Source organism: Lithobates pipiens, unplaced genomic scaffold, assembly GCF_037356315.1.
Source record: "Lithobates pipiens isolate NorthernLeopardFrog02 unplaced genomic scaffold, aLitPip1_a1.2 Scaffold_16, whole genome shotgun sequence".
NCBI lineage: Eukaryota > Metazoa > Chordata > Amphibia > Anura > Ranidae > Lithobates > Lithobates pipiens.
In genome coordinates, this window is record NW_027507748.1 from 122,003,422 (window position 1) to 122,018,076 (window position 14,655).

Below are 14,655 nucleotides of genomic sequence, written 5' to 3' on the forward strand. Positions count from 1 at the left end.
AGTTTACATGCAAGGTTGTCTACTCGCTCAAACCCTGGTGGTTGTAGAAATGTAGAAATCTTCCTTAATTTCTCCACATAGGAAAGCAGTTTTACTGTGTAGGTGTTTCACTTGCATGCCCTTCCTGGCTGCAACCTTAAGAAGTGCTCTGATAGTGGAGTGCTTTACGATGGGAGCGAATTTTTCATGGTAAAATCTTCACCGAATTTCTGGGAGTAACCCCTGGCAACTAGTCTAGCTTTGTATTTGTGGATATTCTCTTCTGCGTCTGACTTTACTTTGAGAGTCCACTTACTTACTATTTGTTTGGCGGTTAGGAGGGAGCTCTGTGAGTATTCAGGTTTTATTTTCTTAAAGTAACTTTAGTTCTGCTGCCTTTCTCCATTTATTGGCTTCATGTTTTGGCAGTTTTTCTATGTCTTCCCAGAATGTTGGTTCAAGTATGCTGTGTGTTTTGACAACGTATGACAGCTTGCAGAGTGGTATCCCCTTTGTAGTCTGAATGGATCTTCTGATTTCAGGCAGTTTAGCAGGATCTGGTGGGGAACTTGATTAAGGCATTGTCAGTTCCAAATCTTGTTCTGACTCCTGCAAAGGTTCGCTTTGGGTGACCTTTTTTTCTGGTTTGCTTGGCATATTCACTTCTCAGCTTTCAGGAATCAGTGTTTCTGGTGGTGGGCTCTCCTCAAAATAAACACTATGGCTTATTGTCACTTTATCAGTCTTTGGGTGTAGGATTCTGTAACCCTTTGTTTGATCGTTATAGCCTACTAAAATGCCCTCTATGGCTCTGTTCTCCAGCTTGGATCAATTTTTACGTGAAATATGAGCATATGCTTTACATCCAAATACTCTTATGTGTCCTAAGCTAGGCTTTGATCCATGCTGCATTTCGAATGGAGTATTTTTAATAGCTCTTAAGGGTAGTCTGTTCTGTAGGTAGGTTGCAGTCATGACTGCTTCTCCCCAGTATTTGTGAGGTAGGTTGGCATCCGACCATTTTTCCTTTATGCTACACCATGTTGTTCAGGAGTGTATGGTGTGGTTGTCTGGTGTACTATTCCTTATCTCTTCAGGTATGAGGCCACTTCTTTGCTTATGTCTCCCCCATCATCAGTGTGTATTGTTACTAATTTCCATTGGAATTTGTTATTAGACATGGCAAAGAACTCTAGAAGTTTCTATTCTTATGTTTCAGTAGATAAGCGATTGTGTACCTGGAATAATCATCAATGAAAGTCAATAGATATCTGTTTCCGCCTGGCGAGAGAGTTTTCATTGGACCACATACGTTACTGTGTATGAGCTGCAGGGGGTGGGTTGCTTTTCTTTGAGTTGCCTGTAGAATGGGAGCATGTGTGGCTTTTGCTTCAGTCCAGCAGTTGCATTTCATGAGCACATTGCAAGGCATTATTGTCAAATCTTCTGATAAACCTCTTTTTATAATGTCATGTATAGCTTTTGGACTTCTGTGTCCAAGCCGCCTGCGCCATAAGTGAATACATTTGCTGTGTAGGTCATTAGAGACCATATTGGCTTGCTGGTCTGTGGTAATGAGTCTGTATAGGTGATCATCCAGTTTTCCTTTTGCGAGGAATCGCTTATTATTGTGAATTGTGCATTCATCACCCTGGAGCTTAACTGTGAGACTGTTGTTTGCAAGACTTTTCACTGATACAAGGCTGCTTTCTAGTTCTGGAAAATACAGCAGTTTCTTTACAATGATACTGTACTCCTGTTTGTGGTGTCATGCAGCTCAGGAAGCCCTCGCCTTTCCCTTTTGTAGTGATGATTTTCCCGTTTGCTAGGAAAACATTGTCTTTTGCACTGTAATCAATGTTTGTGAAGAAGATCTCATCACTAGTCATGTGGCTTGTCACTCCTGAATCTATGCACCAGCCACTTTGCTTGCCGCTCTGTGTCATTTTAAAGGTGCCACTCCATGATGTGAGGCATATTTTGCACTTTCCAGCTTTAGTAAATAAACACCATTGCATACTTAAAAGTGGGGTATGCCTATAGTTAACACATCTCAGTCACCTCTTAAAATGCAAGCCCCCTTTCCCTTTAAAGAGACAATCTTTAGCAAAAAAAAAAAAACTGGTGGTGTATTGGTGGGCACCTAGAGGCAGGCAACATCAAAAAGCCTTTAGATGCTGCCAAATACTGAGCCATTTTTACAAGAAAAGCCTGACATTTCCAAATAGCTCCATTAAACCATGCTATTTATATGGCAATTCTTATTTATTTTTTCAAGATACAAAATCTCTTTAATGGCCCTTTACATTGAAGATGCATGAAAAAAGCACCATTTAACTCCTTTACACAACTCCTAACATATGGGCCTCCACCATTTAACTCCTTTACATCAGTCAGTTGCGTTTTAGTTGCATTTTTAGCTGCTTTCAAACTGCTCCCTTGCAAATTTTTTTCCAAAACTGATCGGCATGAAAGGGCCCTTACATGCACCAAACTTGCACTAAAAATGAAACAAGCAGAACTTTTAAAAATGCAACTGAAACATGACTGACTGGTGTGAAGAGTGCCATTGCCATAGGATTTAAAGGGATACATTTTTCAAGCATTTTTTTTCCCACTTTTTTTAACTAAAAAAATGATCAAAAACTGATCAGTGCAAAAGTGCCCTAAAGCACCTAAAATAATGGTTTCAATTGACCTAAGTCAGAACCAGATGCTTGTAAATGCTATCTAGTTGGCGTCACACATGCACAAGACGTATGTATGGTCTTACAGTGCATATTTCATTGTAACCACCTCTTTAACACTGAGAGATGCACTTAATAAAAAAAAATTATATTTGTGTCTGTGATCTGCATTGTAACATGGTGACAACCGTAGGTCATTCTCCACTTATTGTTAATGTGACAATTTGAGCATTCTCTTATAAGAACAAGATGACTCATACTGACAGTTGGTGTTCATTTTGGAAGAACAAAGGATTGTGTGGATCCCTTGTGTTTGGCCAGGATAGAATTCATAGGTAAAGCAGCTTGCAGGCAACATTTTGCAGATTGGTTTAAAGTTTTCCCTAGGCCAAATACTGGTGCTCAAAAAGTGTATACTTCACCGCTTTGTCCTTCTGACATGTTCTTAGTTATGCAACTTGCTAAAATCCAATTATAGACCATCATTAATTGTTGGGCTTCTATAGTCCTCTATGGTCTAAATCCCCTGAGTCTTTTTTTCTTTAAAGAATAGCTAATAGTATTAAAATTTTACCTTTTTTTTACAGTATACATGTATTCAAATTGCTCTTCAATTTATTTCCTTGATCACTAATCACCTGATGGACGTAAGCTTCAATCACTTCAGTATTAATTATATGCTGCAGCATCGACGTTGTGTCCTAGTTTACAGATTTTTCTTCTGCCTTTCTGTTGGCGGAGCTCTGAATAATAGGCAGCTCTTAGGGGTTAGATTGATTGATTGGCTTTTGGTCCTGTGGAAAATAATTTGTATCACCAGAAATGTAATTACACATCTCTAAATGAAACCTATACCGTAAAATACAGGGACTGCTACTGTTGACATTTTCTGAAAAATGCTAGTAGACTGGCTATCTTGGGCTTTAATTCTTTCTTAGACATTGACCTAGAATAAGACACAGATTAGTCAGAGTCAAGTCAGAGATCCTTTTTCTATATACTTGTTCTTGCTAGGTGACTCACGTTGCCTGTACCTAGGGCTATAGAATATCTAAACACAGCCCTGGTGATAATCTGACACACCGTTGTGCTCATATTCTGGTAAAGTCCCACAGAGAATACTTCTAGATCTCATTATATACATCCTCCTCCTCCACTAGTGTTAGGGGCCTGACACAGGTTCCATACAGACAAAGCACAGAATACCTTCACTGAAAAAATATATATATTTTTTTTTAAGGAAATCTATCATGGTTTTGGGTTAATTTGTCTTTTGTTTTGATGCCTCTGTTTTAAAGCAGAACTTCAGTTTTGGTAGGCAAATTAACCAGAAGTTTGGCACCACCTTCCCTGGCCACAGCCTTCTGGGAAAAGTCACAGGTCCCAGCAGTCTGCGGATCATTCAAACAATGCAGCGTGGCTTGCACATACACAGTGGGAAGCTGGCTTTGAAGACACAAGCCACACTAAACATGCTGGCACTGGGGGCCCAAAGAATGACAAAGAACCAGCCCATGTGAGGACAGCACTGGATCCTTGTCTTTTTTATTAGAAGTCAGCAATTACAGTATTTGTAGCTGCTGACTTGTTTTTTTTTAAGCAGCTTAGTTGATACCAATTTTTTACTAAATGTATAAAATCTTTATTTTACAATGAGAAACAAATAAAGTATTTCACACTTGACAAAGGCATCTCAAAGCAAACTGGGTATTCTAAAGAGCCAACCTGCTTTCGTGGCTCATATTGGCTGATTGACACCTCACTGGCTTACCCTTATTAGAGCCTTCCAGTATGGGTGAGTCACTGCAATTAGTCAATCATTTTTGTATGTAAATTTCAGCTAAAGTTACTAAGCTTTGCACACGGGCTTTGCAGTCTATAAAAAGGGAGGTGAAGTTCCAGCTGCTTGAAAAAAAAAGAATAATTATATGCAATATTTCATATCCACCTTTTTTTTTTAAATAATATGTATATATATATATATATATATATATATATATATATATATATATATATATATATATATAATATTAATTAGCATGGGTAGGTAACAAAGTCAATAAAAGGCACCACCATCCCTGAGTAATATAGAGATTTCAGGAAGTAGTTTAATTGGACTTTGCAGGTGCCAAATATAGAAACAGAAAAACTATATAACTTATACAAAAGATTTTTTATTGAAAAATTACAGACATTTAAAACCAATAACAGTGGCTATACCAGAAATAGTGTAATATAGTTACACATCATAAAATATAGGTAGATTGAAGTCTTTCAGCAATTGTGTGCCGACATGTTTCACCCGTTGGGGCTTCCTCTTTTTTGAAAGACAAAGTAGATGTATAATTATGCAAAACAAAAATACACTTATGAACATTCAGTACAATACCAATATGCAGAAAGATGTATGTAAAAAGCAGACATATCCATTTTTTTTTTCTCTCTTTCTAAATCTTTTTTTTTTGGCTAGAATGGCCCTGGCCTGGGTCCTGAGCCATTTTGGCCAGTTTTTTGAGTGTAGCCTAGTGTCCGTCCTCCAATCCAGCTTTTATCGGCTTTTCACCAGTGCGCAGGTACTAAGCCCTGTTTTATGGGTATTCAATGGATATGTCCGCTTCTTACATACATCTTTCTGAATATTGGTATTGTACTGAATGCTCATAATTGTATTTTTGTTTTGCGTAGTTATACGTCTACTTTGTTTTTCAAAACATATCCCCTGAGGAAGCCCCAGTGGGCAAAACATGTCAGACACAATTGTTGAAAGACTTCAATCTACCTATATTTTATGATGTGTAACTATTTTACACTGTTTCTGGTATAGCCACTGTTATTGGTTTTAAATGTCTGTGTCATTTTTCAATAAAAAAACTTTTGTATAAGTTATATAGTTTTACTGTTTGTATATTTGGCACCTGAAAAGTCCCATTAAACTACTTCCTGAAATCTATCTCTCGCTCTCTCTCCTTTAAAGGATGAGTACACTTTAAAATAAAGTGCACTTGCTTGAATCAGGTGGCCCTGGCAACTTATATGTCCCAAGTGTCTCCAACCTTCGAAGATGGCCCTATAGAAACCTATAATTTTCAGGCTTGTTAGGGACACGAAATATTTGTGGCATTGATTGTAAAAACACAGTAGAGGCCATAGCTGGCTAATCGAGGGAATTATACATCAGGGGAGACAGAGAGAGGGTGGACAAAGTTAGATCAGGGAAAGGAAGCTTAAAAGATAAGCAAAGTTTCTGCCTAACATAGTAAAATAAACAAATGATTTGTAAATCTTTTTATAAAATCCACACTTTAAATATAATAGTCTCTGCTGCTCTTGTAATTGACATGAATAACAGTGATGCTATTAGTAATTATTGTCTTCATAATTGCCCCACTTCCATGGTTTGATTGTGGCAATAATTGGGAAATTGTTGCTTAGCAACAATGGTAAAGTTTTAGAAGTGTCCAGATTTAATGGGTTACTGCACAGATCTATATGAATAGTGCATATTGGGCTTATGTATATGGACTACCTTTACCTGCCACTACTATTTTACAACTTGAGTTTGAAATCGATAATTTAATCAACCAATCAATTACTCAACCATGTCAAAGCTTGAATTTGATTGGTGTTGCACAAGCTCTCTTTTTCTAAATAAACATAAGTACAGCACTTCCAAAAATGAGTTATTAGCTCTGTCGCACACACACACCAGTTTGGAAGTTTTAATGACCAGATAAACCCCAAAATATGGAATACTGGGAAGGAAGCAATGCTCGCCCTTTAATGTTAATATCAAATCATCTTATTATGTTTGGGGAAAACATTGTAAACTCTTCTATCACTTCCTTTTAATTAACCTTGATACAAATTTACTCTTATTGAGCATTTACTTTTATTGGTGCAGTGTATTTACTTACTTGTATCAACAAAAGTTTTAAATGTGTGTTCATGGAGAAAAGACAAATGGATTGGAAGTATTTGCTGCCTTCAATTAAACTGATCATTATGCCACAGTACATTTTGGCAGTCTTAAAAGATATTTCGCATAGCCATGTATCATTAGAAAAAAGAAAAAATGGACGGTAACACCCCTATGCAGGGTCAGAGGGCGCTGATCACCCCTGGTATGTTGAAAACAAAAAACGAAAGTATCCCCAAAGTGGGGTTTTTTAACAGCGTAAATTACCTGTGGAGGCTAGTTTATGTATATATGGAAATAAATACTGACATGTGGCAAAAAACTAATAATACAAATGTTTATTAGTAAAAAAGAGGATTGAACAGGTGACACAGTAGTCAGGGACTGAGCTCCACTATGTGAATAAAAATATATGATATTACATGGATAGACAGAATACAATTATAATGCCTAGACCATAATGCCACTGTAAATACAGTAAAAAATAGATAATGTGGACCCTTTACGCGTTTCGACCCTCTCGGGGGTCTTCTTCAGAAGGTTTTTATCTATTGTAAAAGAAGGAAGACAAACATAAATACATATCCATATATGGTGCACTGTACTTTACTAGAAATAATCTGCTGTGGGCAGAATATACACCAAACATTGCATGGTTACATAATTAACAGTCAGTTGGTATACATTGCATGATAGCTACCTATATCATTCACGTAGGAGATCCTCTTTGAAAGACAGAAATAAGCTCCGCCATTTCTCCCATATCCTTCACAGATGCGCCAAACCTGCATAGTTGAAGTTGGTCGCTATGCTCTACCGAAAAGGGAGAGCAAGGGAACGGAGTTCAAGGGATAAATAACTTACAGGGGATCACATCGCTATTGCTACCTCCAATATAAAATAGTGGAGGAGGGTATAGGTATGGGTAGACAGAAGTCGGGAGGGGGACAACCTACAATAAAAACAAAAGAAAATATAAGGATGTATATATATATGAAAAATCCCTATTCAGGGGCTGTCCCCCCTGTATAGGGGGACAGAAAATATACCTACATATAGTATGTCGGGTATATAGATACAGAGGTAAGCCACACTACTTGAGTGTAGCATACCATACACGATTAGAGTTTAAGCAGATGATAATAAAAGCTAAAGATCATTGTAAGTGCCCAGTAATGAGTCAGCAACGACAGACAACGCCAGATGACAAAGAAGAAAATAAGTGAAATAAAGACACAGCATGTGCAAAATCTAATACCCCAGCGTGACTGGTGGTGAAAGTAAGATGGTGAAAAGTAAAATAAGAATACACCATGTTCTGGTGTCCAAGGTGCCCCAGCGTAACAAAAGTAAGTGTGGAAAAGGTGGTATATATACCTGTGGTTAATATCAAGTAAGTGCACGTTATGTAGCAGAGCCAAAAAGGGGCAATATAATGGAGATAGTAGTTGATTAGAAATAGTGGGCTTTACAATCAAACCCCTCAGATACTTATACTGTCATGGGACAGAAAAGACCTTTCATCTGCAAATAAACAAGAGATAGTATTAAACTCCTGCAAGCAGAGCTATATATAAGCGGTGAGGAGAGTAGTAAAGCATTCAGTAGAGTAATCCAGTGACTTACCCTGCACCTAAAGTCAGTGCTAATGCTATCCTGTAGTAAGCAGAGTGAATTGCCAGTGTGAGGAGGTGGGATATAAATCATGTGTCATTCAATTAGCTGAATCAAATTAGGAACTCCACCTGTCTAGCCATAGCCTCATTTGGTCGCCATATTGGTTGATTAGAAATAATGAACTTTCCAATCAAACCCCTCAGATGCTTATACTGTCATGGGACAGAAAAGACCTTTTATCTGCAAATAAACAAGAGATAGTATTAAGCTCCTGCAAGCAGAGCTATATATAGGCAGTAAGGAGAGTAGTAGAGCATTCAGTAAAATAATCCAGTGACTTGCCCTGCACCTAAAGTCAGTGTTGGTGCTATCCTGTAGTAAGCAGAGTGAATTGCCAGTGTGAAGAGGTGGGATATAAATATCCCATATGTCGTTCAATTAGCTGAATCGAATTAGAAACTCCACCTGTCTAACCATATCCTCATTTGGTCGCCATATAGGCCGACCGGATGTGGTCCCCTCGGCGTTCCGGAAGTGACCTTCCCAACATGGCGGGAAGGTACGCAGTAGCGTCGCACCGGCGTGACGTCGGCACGTCGCGTCGCACGCGTACAAAACGCATGCGCAGTGAGGTGCCGCGTCCGGTACTGTTCCGGAATGCCGCCGACCAGATGCATTGTCCCGGGGGGACGGGTGGCGCCTACCCGCACAAGCCCCGGGACGAACGGGGAGAGGCATGCGTGCACCAATGCCGCTCCCCTCTTCTGGTCGGGAAGTCATACCCAAGCAGTCCGCCCTATGTGCAGCGAAACGAACAAGTATGCTCAAATGGCACCATCTGATGGAGAAAGAGGGGAAATGCACACGAGCTTAACCGTCATAAAGTGTATAGAAAAATATGTGAAAGGACATATTAATATATTTAATAGCAACATGTCAGGAGTAAAAATAAATATAAAAATAGCACAAAAACATTTCATAATGAATATATCATTCACAGGTAAACTGGGTATACATAAGAAAATCATCTACTGGTGAATGTACAGAATATGGCAAGCTGGTTATCGGATGGTGAGGCCATATATACATACTACGTTACTGTATCACATATATGCACATATACTCCCATCAGGTGCAAAGAGGAGCAAATAAGGATAATCAATATAATCATCCTATTAGAAAATTAGTGGAGCACCTATAAAAATGTGAACATTTGCACGTGTGTGGTAAGTTAACTTTATAGGTGCCTTGAGGGGCTATATCTGAGGCCCAAACCAAAATTGTTCCAATTATCGCCTTGGAAGCTATTCGTGTTGACAACAAAAGACAATCGACAATAGCCGAAAAATGCCAAATTCAAATAGTACTAAACCAAGTAGAGCTCATGGCCCAGACCTCTGTATGTTACCGAATGGGGAAGGGTGTTTAACCACCCGGGTTTTAGAAGACTAGAAAAAATGGACGGTAACACCCCTATGCAGGGTCAGAGGGCGCTGATCACCCCTGGTATGTTGAAAACAAAAAACGAAAGTATCCCCAAAGTGGGGTTTTTTAACAGCGTAAATTACCTGTGGAGGCTAGTTTATGTATATATGGAAATAAATACTGACATGTGGCAAAAAACTAATAATACAAATGTTTATTAGTAAAAAAGAGGATTGAACAGGTGACACAGTAGTCAGGGACTGAGCTCCACTATGTGAATAAAAATATATGATATTACATGGATAGACAGAATACAATTATAATGCCTAGACCATAATGCCACTGTAAATACAGTAAAAAATAGATAATGTGGACCCTTTACGCGTTTCGACCCTCTCGGGGGTCTTCTTCAGAAGGTTTTTATCTATTGTAAAAGAAGGAAGACAAACATAAATACATATCCATATATGGTGCACTGTACTTTACTAGAAATAATCTGCTGTGGGCAGAATATACACCAAACATTGCATGGTTACATAATTAACAGTCAGTTGGTATACATTGCATGATAGCTACCTATATCATTCACGTAGGAGATCCTCTTTGAAAGACAGAAATAAGCTCCGCCATTTCTCCCATATCCTTCACAGATGCGCCAAACCTGCATAGTTGAAGTTGGTCGCTATGCTCTACCGAAAAGGGAGAGCAAGGGAACGGAGTTCAAGGGATAAATAACTTACAGGGGATCACATCGCTATTGCTACCTCCAATATAAAATAGTGGAGGAGGGTATAGGTATGGGTAGACAGAAGTCGGGAGGGGGACAACCTACAATAAAAACAAAAGAAAATATAAGGATGTATATATATATGAAAAATCCCTATTCAGGGGCTGTCCCCCCTGTATAGGGGGACAGAAAATATACCTACATATAGTATGTCGGGTATATAGATACAGAGGTAAGCCACACTACTTGAGTGTAGCATACCATACACGATTAGAGTTTAAGCAGATGATAATAAAAGCTAAAGATCATTGTAAGTGCCCAGTAATGAGTCAGCAACGACAGACAACGCCAGATGACAAAGAAGAAAATAAGTGAAATAAAGACACAGCATGTGCAAAATCTAATACCCCAGCGTGACTGGTGGTGAAAGTAAGATGGTGAAAAGTAAAATAAGAATACACCATGTTCTGGTGTCCAAGGTGCCCCAGCGTAACAAAAGTAAGTGTGGAAAAGGTGGTATATATACCTGTGGTTAATATCAAGTAAGTGCACGTTATGTAGCAGAGCCAAAAAGGGGCAATATAATGGAGATAGTAGTTGATTAGAAATAGTGGGCTTTACAATCAAACCCCTCAGATACTTATACTGTCATGGGACAGAAAAGACCTTTCATCTGCAAATAAACAAGAGATAGTATTAAACTCCTGCAAGCAGAGCTATATATAAGCGGTGAGGAGAGTAGTAAAGCATTCAGTAGAGTAATCCAGTGACTTACCCTGCACCTAAAGTCAGTGCTAATGCTATCCTGTAGTAAGCAGAGTGAATTGCCAGTGTGAGGAGGTGGGATATAAATCATGTGTCATTCAATTAGCTGAATCAAATTAGGAACTCCACCTGTCTAGCCATAGCCTCATTTGGTCGCCATATTGGTTGATTAGAAATAATGAACTTTCCAATCAAACCCCTCAGATGCTTATACTGTCATGGGACAGAAAAGACCTTTTATCTGCAAATAAACAAGAGATAGTATTAAGCTCCTGCAAGCAGAGCTATATATAGGCAGTAAGGAGAGTAGTAGAGCATTCAGTAAAATAATCCAGTGACTTGCCCTGCACCTAAAGTCAGTGTTGGTGCTATCCTGTAGTAAGCAGAGTGAATTGCCAGTGTGAAGAGGTGGGATATAAATATCCCATATGTCGTTCAATTAGCTGAATCGAATTAGAAACTCCACCTGTCTAACCATATCCTCATTTGGTCGCCATATAGGCCGACCGGATGTGGTCCCCTCGGCGTTCCGGAAGTGACCTTCCCAACATGGCGGGAAGGTACGCAGTAGCGTCGCACCGGCGTGACGTCGGCACGTCGCGTCGCACGCGTACAAAACGCATGCGCAGTGAGGTGCCGCGTCCGGTACTGTTCCGGAATGCCGCCGACCAGATGCATTGTCCCGGGGGGACGGGTGGCGCCTACCCGCACAAGCCCCGGGACGAACCAGGGGTGATCAGCGCCCTCTGACCCTGCATAGGGGTGTTACCGTCCATTTTTTCTAGTCTTCTAAAACCCGGGTGGTTAAACACCCTTCCCCATTCGGTAACATACAGAGGTCTGGGCCATGAGCTCTACTTGGTTTAGTACTATTTGAATTTGGCATTTTTCGGCTATTGTCGATTGTCTTTTGTTGTCAACACGAATAGCTTCCAAGGCGATAATTGGAACAATTTTGGTTTGGGCCTCAGATATAGCCCCTCAAGGCACCTATAAAGTTAACTTACCACACACGTGCAAATGTTCACATTTTTATAGGTGCTCCACTAATTTTCTAATAGGATGATTATATTGATTATCCTTATTTGCTCCTCTTTGCACCTGATGGGAGTATATGTGCATATATGTGATACAGTAACGTAGTATGTATATATGGCCTCACCATCCGATAACCAGCTTGCCATATTCTGTACATTCACCAGTAGATGATTTTCTTATGTATACCCAGTTTACCTGTGAATGATATATTCATTATGAAATGTTTTTGTGCTATTTTTATATTTATTTTTACTCCTGACATGTTGCTATTAAATATATTAATATGTCCTTTCACATATTTTTCTATACACTTTATGACGGTTAAGCTCGTGTGCATTTCCCCTCTTTCTCCATCAGATGGTGCCATTTGAGCATACTTGTTCGTTTCGCTGCACATAGGGCGGACTGCTTGGGTATGACTTCCCGACCAGAAGAGGGGAGCGGCATTGGTGCACGCATACCTCTCCCCGTTCGTCCCGGGGCTTGTGCGGGTAGGCGCCACCCGTCCCCCCGGGACAATGCATCTGGTCGGCGGCATTCCGGAACAGTACCGGACGCGGCACCTCACTGCGCATGCGTTTTGTACGCGTGCGACGCGACGTGCCGACGTCACGCCGGTGCGACGCTACTGCGTACCTTCCCGCCATGTTGGGAAGGTCACTTCCGGAACGCCGAGGGGACCACATCCGGTCGGCCTATATGGCGACCAAATGAGGATATGGTTAGACAGGTGGAGTTTCTAATTCGATTCAGCTAATTGAACGACATATGGGATATTTATATCCCACCTCTTCACACTGGCAATTCACTCTGCTTACTACAGGATAGCACCAACACTGACTTTAGGTGCAGGGCAAGTCACTGGATTATTTTACTGAATGCTCTACTACTCTCCTTACTGCCTATATATAGCTCTGCTTGCAGGAGCTTAATACTATCTCTTGTTTATTTGCAGATAAAAGGTCTTTTCTGTCCCATGACAGTATAAGCATCTGAGGGGTTTGATTGGAAAGTTCATTATTTCTAATCAACCAATATGGCGACCAAATGAGGCTATGGCTAGACAGGTGGAGTTCCTAATTTGATTCAGCTAATTGAATGACACATGATTTATATCCCACCTCCTCACACTGGCAATTCACTCTGCTTACTACAGGATAGCATTAGCACTGACTTTAGGTGCAGGGTAAGTCACTGGATTACTCTACTGAATGCTTTACTACTCTCCTCACCGCTTATATATAGCTCTGCTTGCAGGAGTTTAATACTATCTCTTGTTTATTTGCAGATGAAAGGTCTTTTCTGTCCCATGACAGTATAAGTATCTGAGGGGTTTGATTGTAAAGCCCACTATTTCTAATCAACTACTATCTCCATTATATTGCCCCTTTTTGGCTCTGCTACATAACGTGCACTTACTTGATATTAACCACAGGTATATATACCACCTTTTCCACACTTACTTTTGTTACGCTGGGGCACCTTGGACACCAGAACATGGTGTATTCTTATTTTACTTTTCACCATCTTACTTTCACCACCAGTCACGCTGGGGTATTAGATTTTGCACATGCTGTGTCTTTATTTCACTTATTTTCTTCTTTGTCATCTGGCGTTGTCTGTCGTTGCTGACTCATTACTGGGCACTTACAATGATCTTTAGCTTTTATTATCATCTGCTTAAACTCTAATCGTGTATGGTATGCTACACTCAAGTAGTGTGGCTTACCTCTGTATCTATATACCCGACATACTATATGTAGGTATATTTTCTGTCCCCCTATACAGGGGGGACAGCCCCTGAATAGGGATTTTTCATATATATATACATCCTTATATTTTCTTTTGTTTTTATTGTAGGTTGTCCCCCTCCCGACTTCTGTCTACCCATACCTATACCCTCCTCCACTATTTTATATTGGAGGTAGCAATAGCGATGTGATCCCCTGTAAGTTATTTATCCCTTGAACTCCGTTCCCTTGCTCTCCCTTTTCGGTAGAGCATAGCGACCAACTTCAACTATGCAGGTTTGGCGCATCTGTGAAGGATATGGGAGAAATGGCGGAGCTTATTTCTGTCTTTCAAAGAGGATCTCCTACGTGAATGATATAGGTAGCTATCATGCAATGTATACCAACTGACTGTTAATTATGTAACCATGCAATGTTTGGTGTATATTCTGCCCACAGCAGATTATTTCTAGTAAAGTACAGTGCACCATATATGGATATGTATTTATGTTTGTCTTCCTTCTTTTACAATAGATAAAAACCTTCTGAAGAAGACCCCCGAGAGGGTCGAAACGCGTAAAGGGTCCACATTATCTATTTTTTACTGTATTTACAGTGGCATTATGGTCTAGGCATTATAATTGTATTCTGTCTATCCATGTAATATCATATATTTTTATTCACATAGTGGAGCTCAGTCCCTGACTACTGTGTCACCTGTTCAATCCTCTTTTTTACTAATAAACATTTGTATTATTAGTTTTTTGCCAC

The 14,655-nt window shown here is 39.8% G+C and overlaps 1 protein-coding gene and 3 long non-coding RNA genes across 9 annotated transcripts in view; 2 read left to right on the top strand and 2 right to left on the bottom strand.

Annotated features, from left to right (window-relative positions):
* Window positions 1-14,655, top strand: part of SEZ6 (seizure related 6 homolog) — a 916,788-nt gene that overhangs the window by 351,925 nt on the left and 550,208 nt on the right. The gene's annotated exons all lie outside the window — the stretch shown is intronic.
* Window positions 7,050-9,120, bottom strand: LOC143984271 (uncharacterized). 2 transcript variants are annotated; one of them, XR_013274757.1, is made up of 4 exons: window positions 8,209-9,120; window positions 7,960-8,106; window positions 7,283-7,534; window positions 7,050-7,130 (listed from the first exon to the last, which is right to left on the bottom strand). It is a non-coding gene; the product is annotated as an uncharacterized LOC143984271 (long non-coding RNA). The 2 variants fall into 2 exon arrangements; XR_013274756.1 differs by having other exon boundaries at window positions 7,053-7,534; window positions 8,209-9,115.
* On the bottom strand, window positions 9,968-11,775 carry LOC143984272 (uncharacterized). 2 transcript variants are annotated; one of them, XR_013274759.1, is made up of 4 exons: window positions 11,127-11,775; window positions 10,878-11,024; window positions 10,201-10,452; window positions 9,968-10,048 (listed from the first exon to the last, which is right to left on the bottom strand). It is a non-coding gene; the product is annotated as an uncharacterized LOC143984272 (long non-coding RNA). The 2 variants fall into 2 exon arrangements; XR_013274758.1 differs by having other exon boundaries at window positions 9,971-10,452.
* On the top strand, window positions 12,651-14,499 carry LOC143984273 (uncharacterized). 2 transcript variants are annotated; one of them, XR_013274761.1, is made up of 4 exons: window positions 12,651-13,340; window positions 13,443-13,589; window positions 14,015-14,266; window positions 14,419-14,499. It is a non-coding gene; the product is annotated as an uncharacterized LOC143984273 (long non-coding RNA). The 2 variants fall into 2 exon arrangements; XR_013274760.1 differs by having other exon boundaries at window positions 12,657-13,340; window positions 14,015-14,496.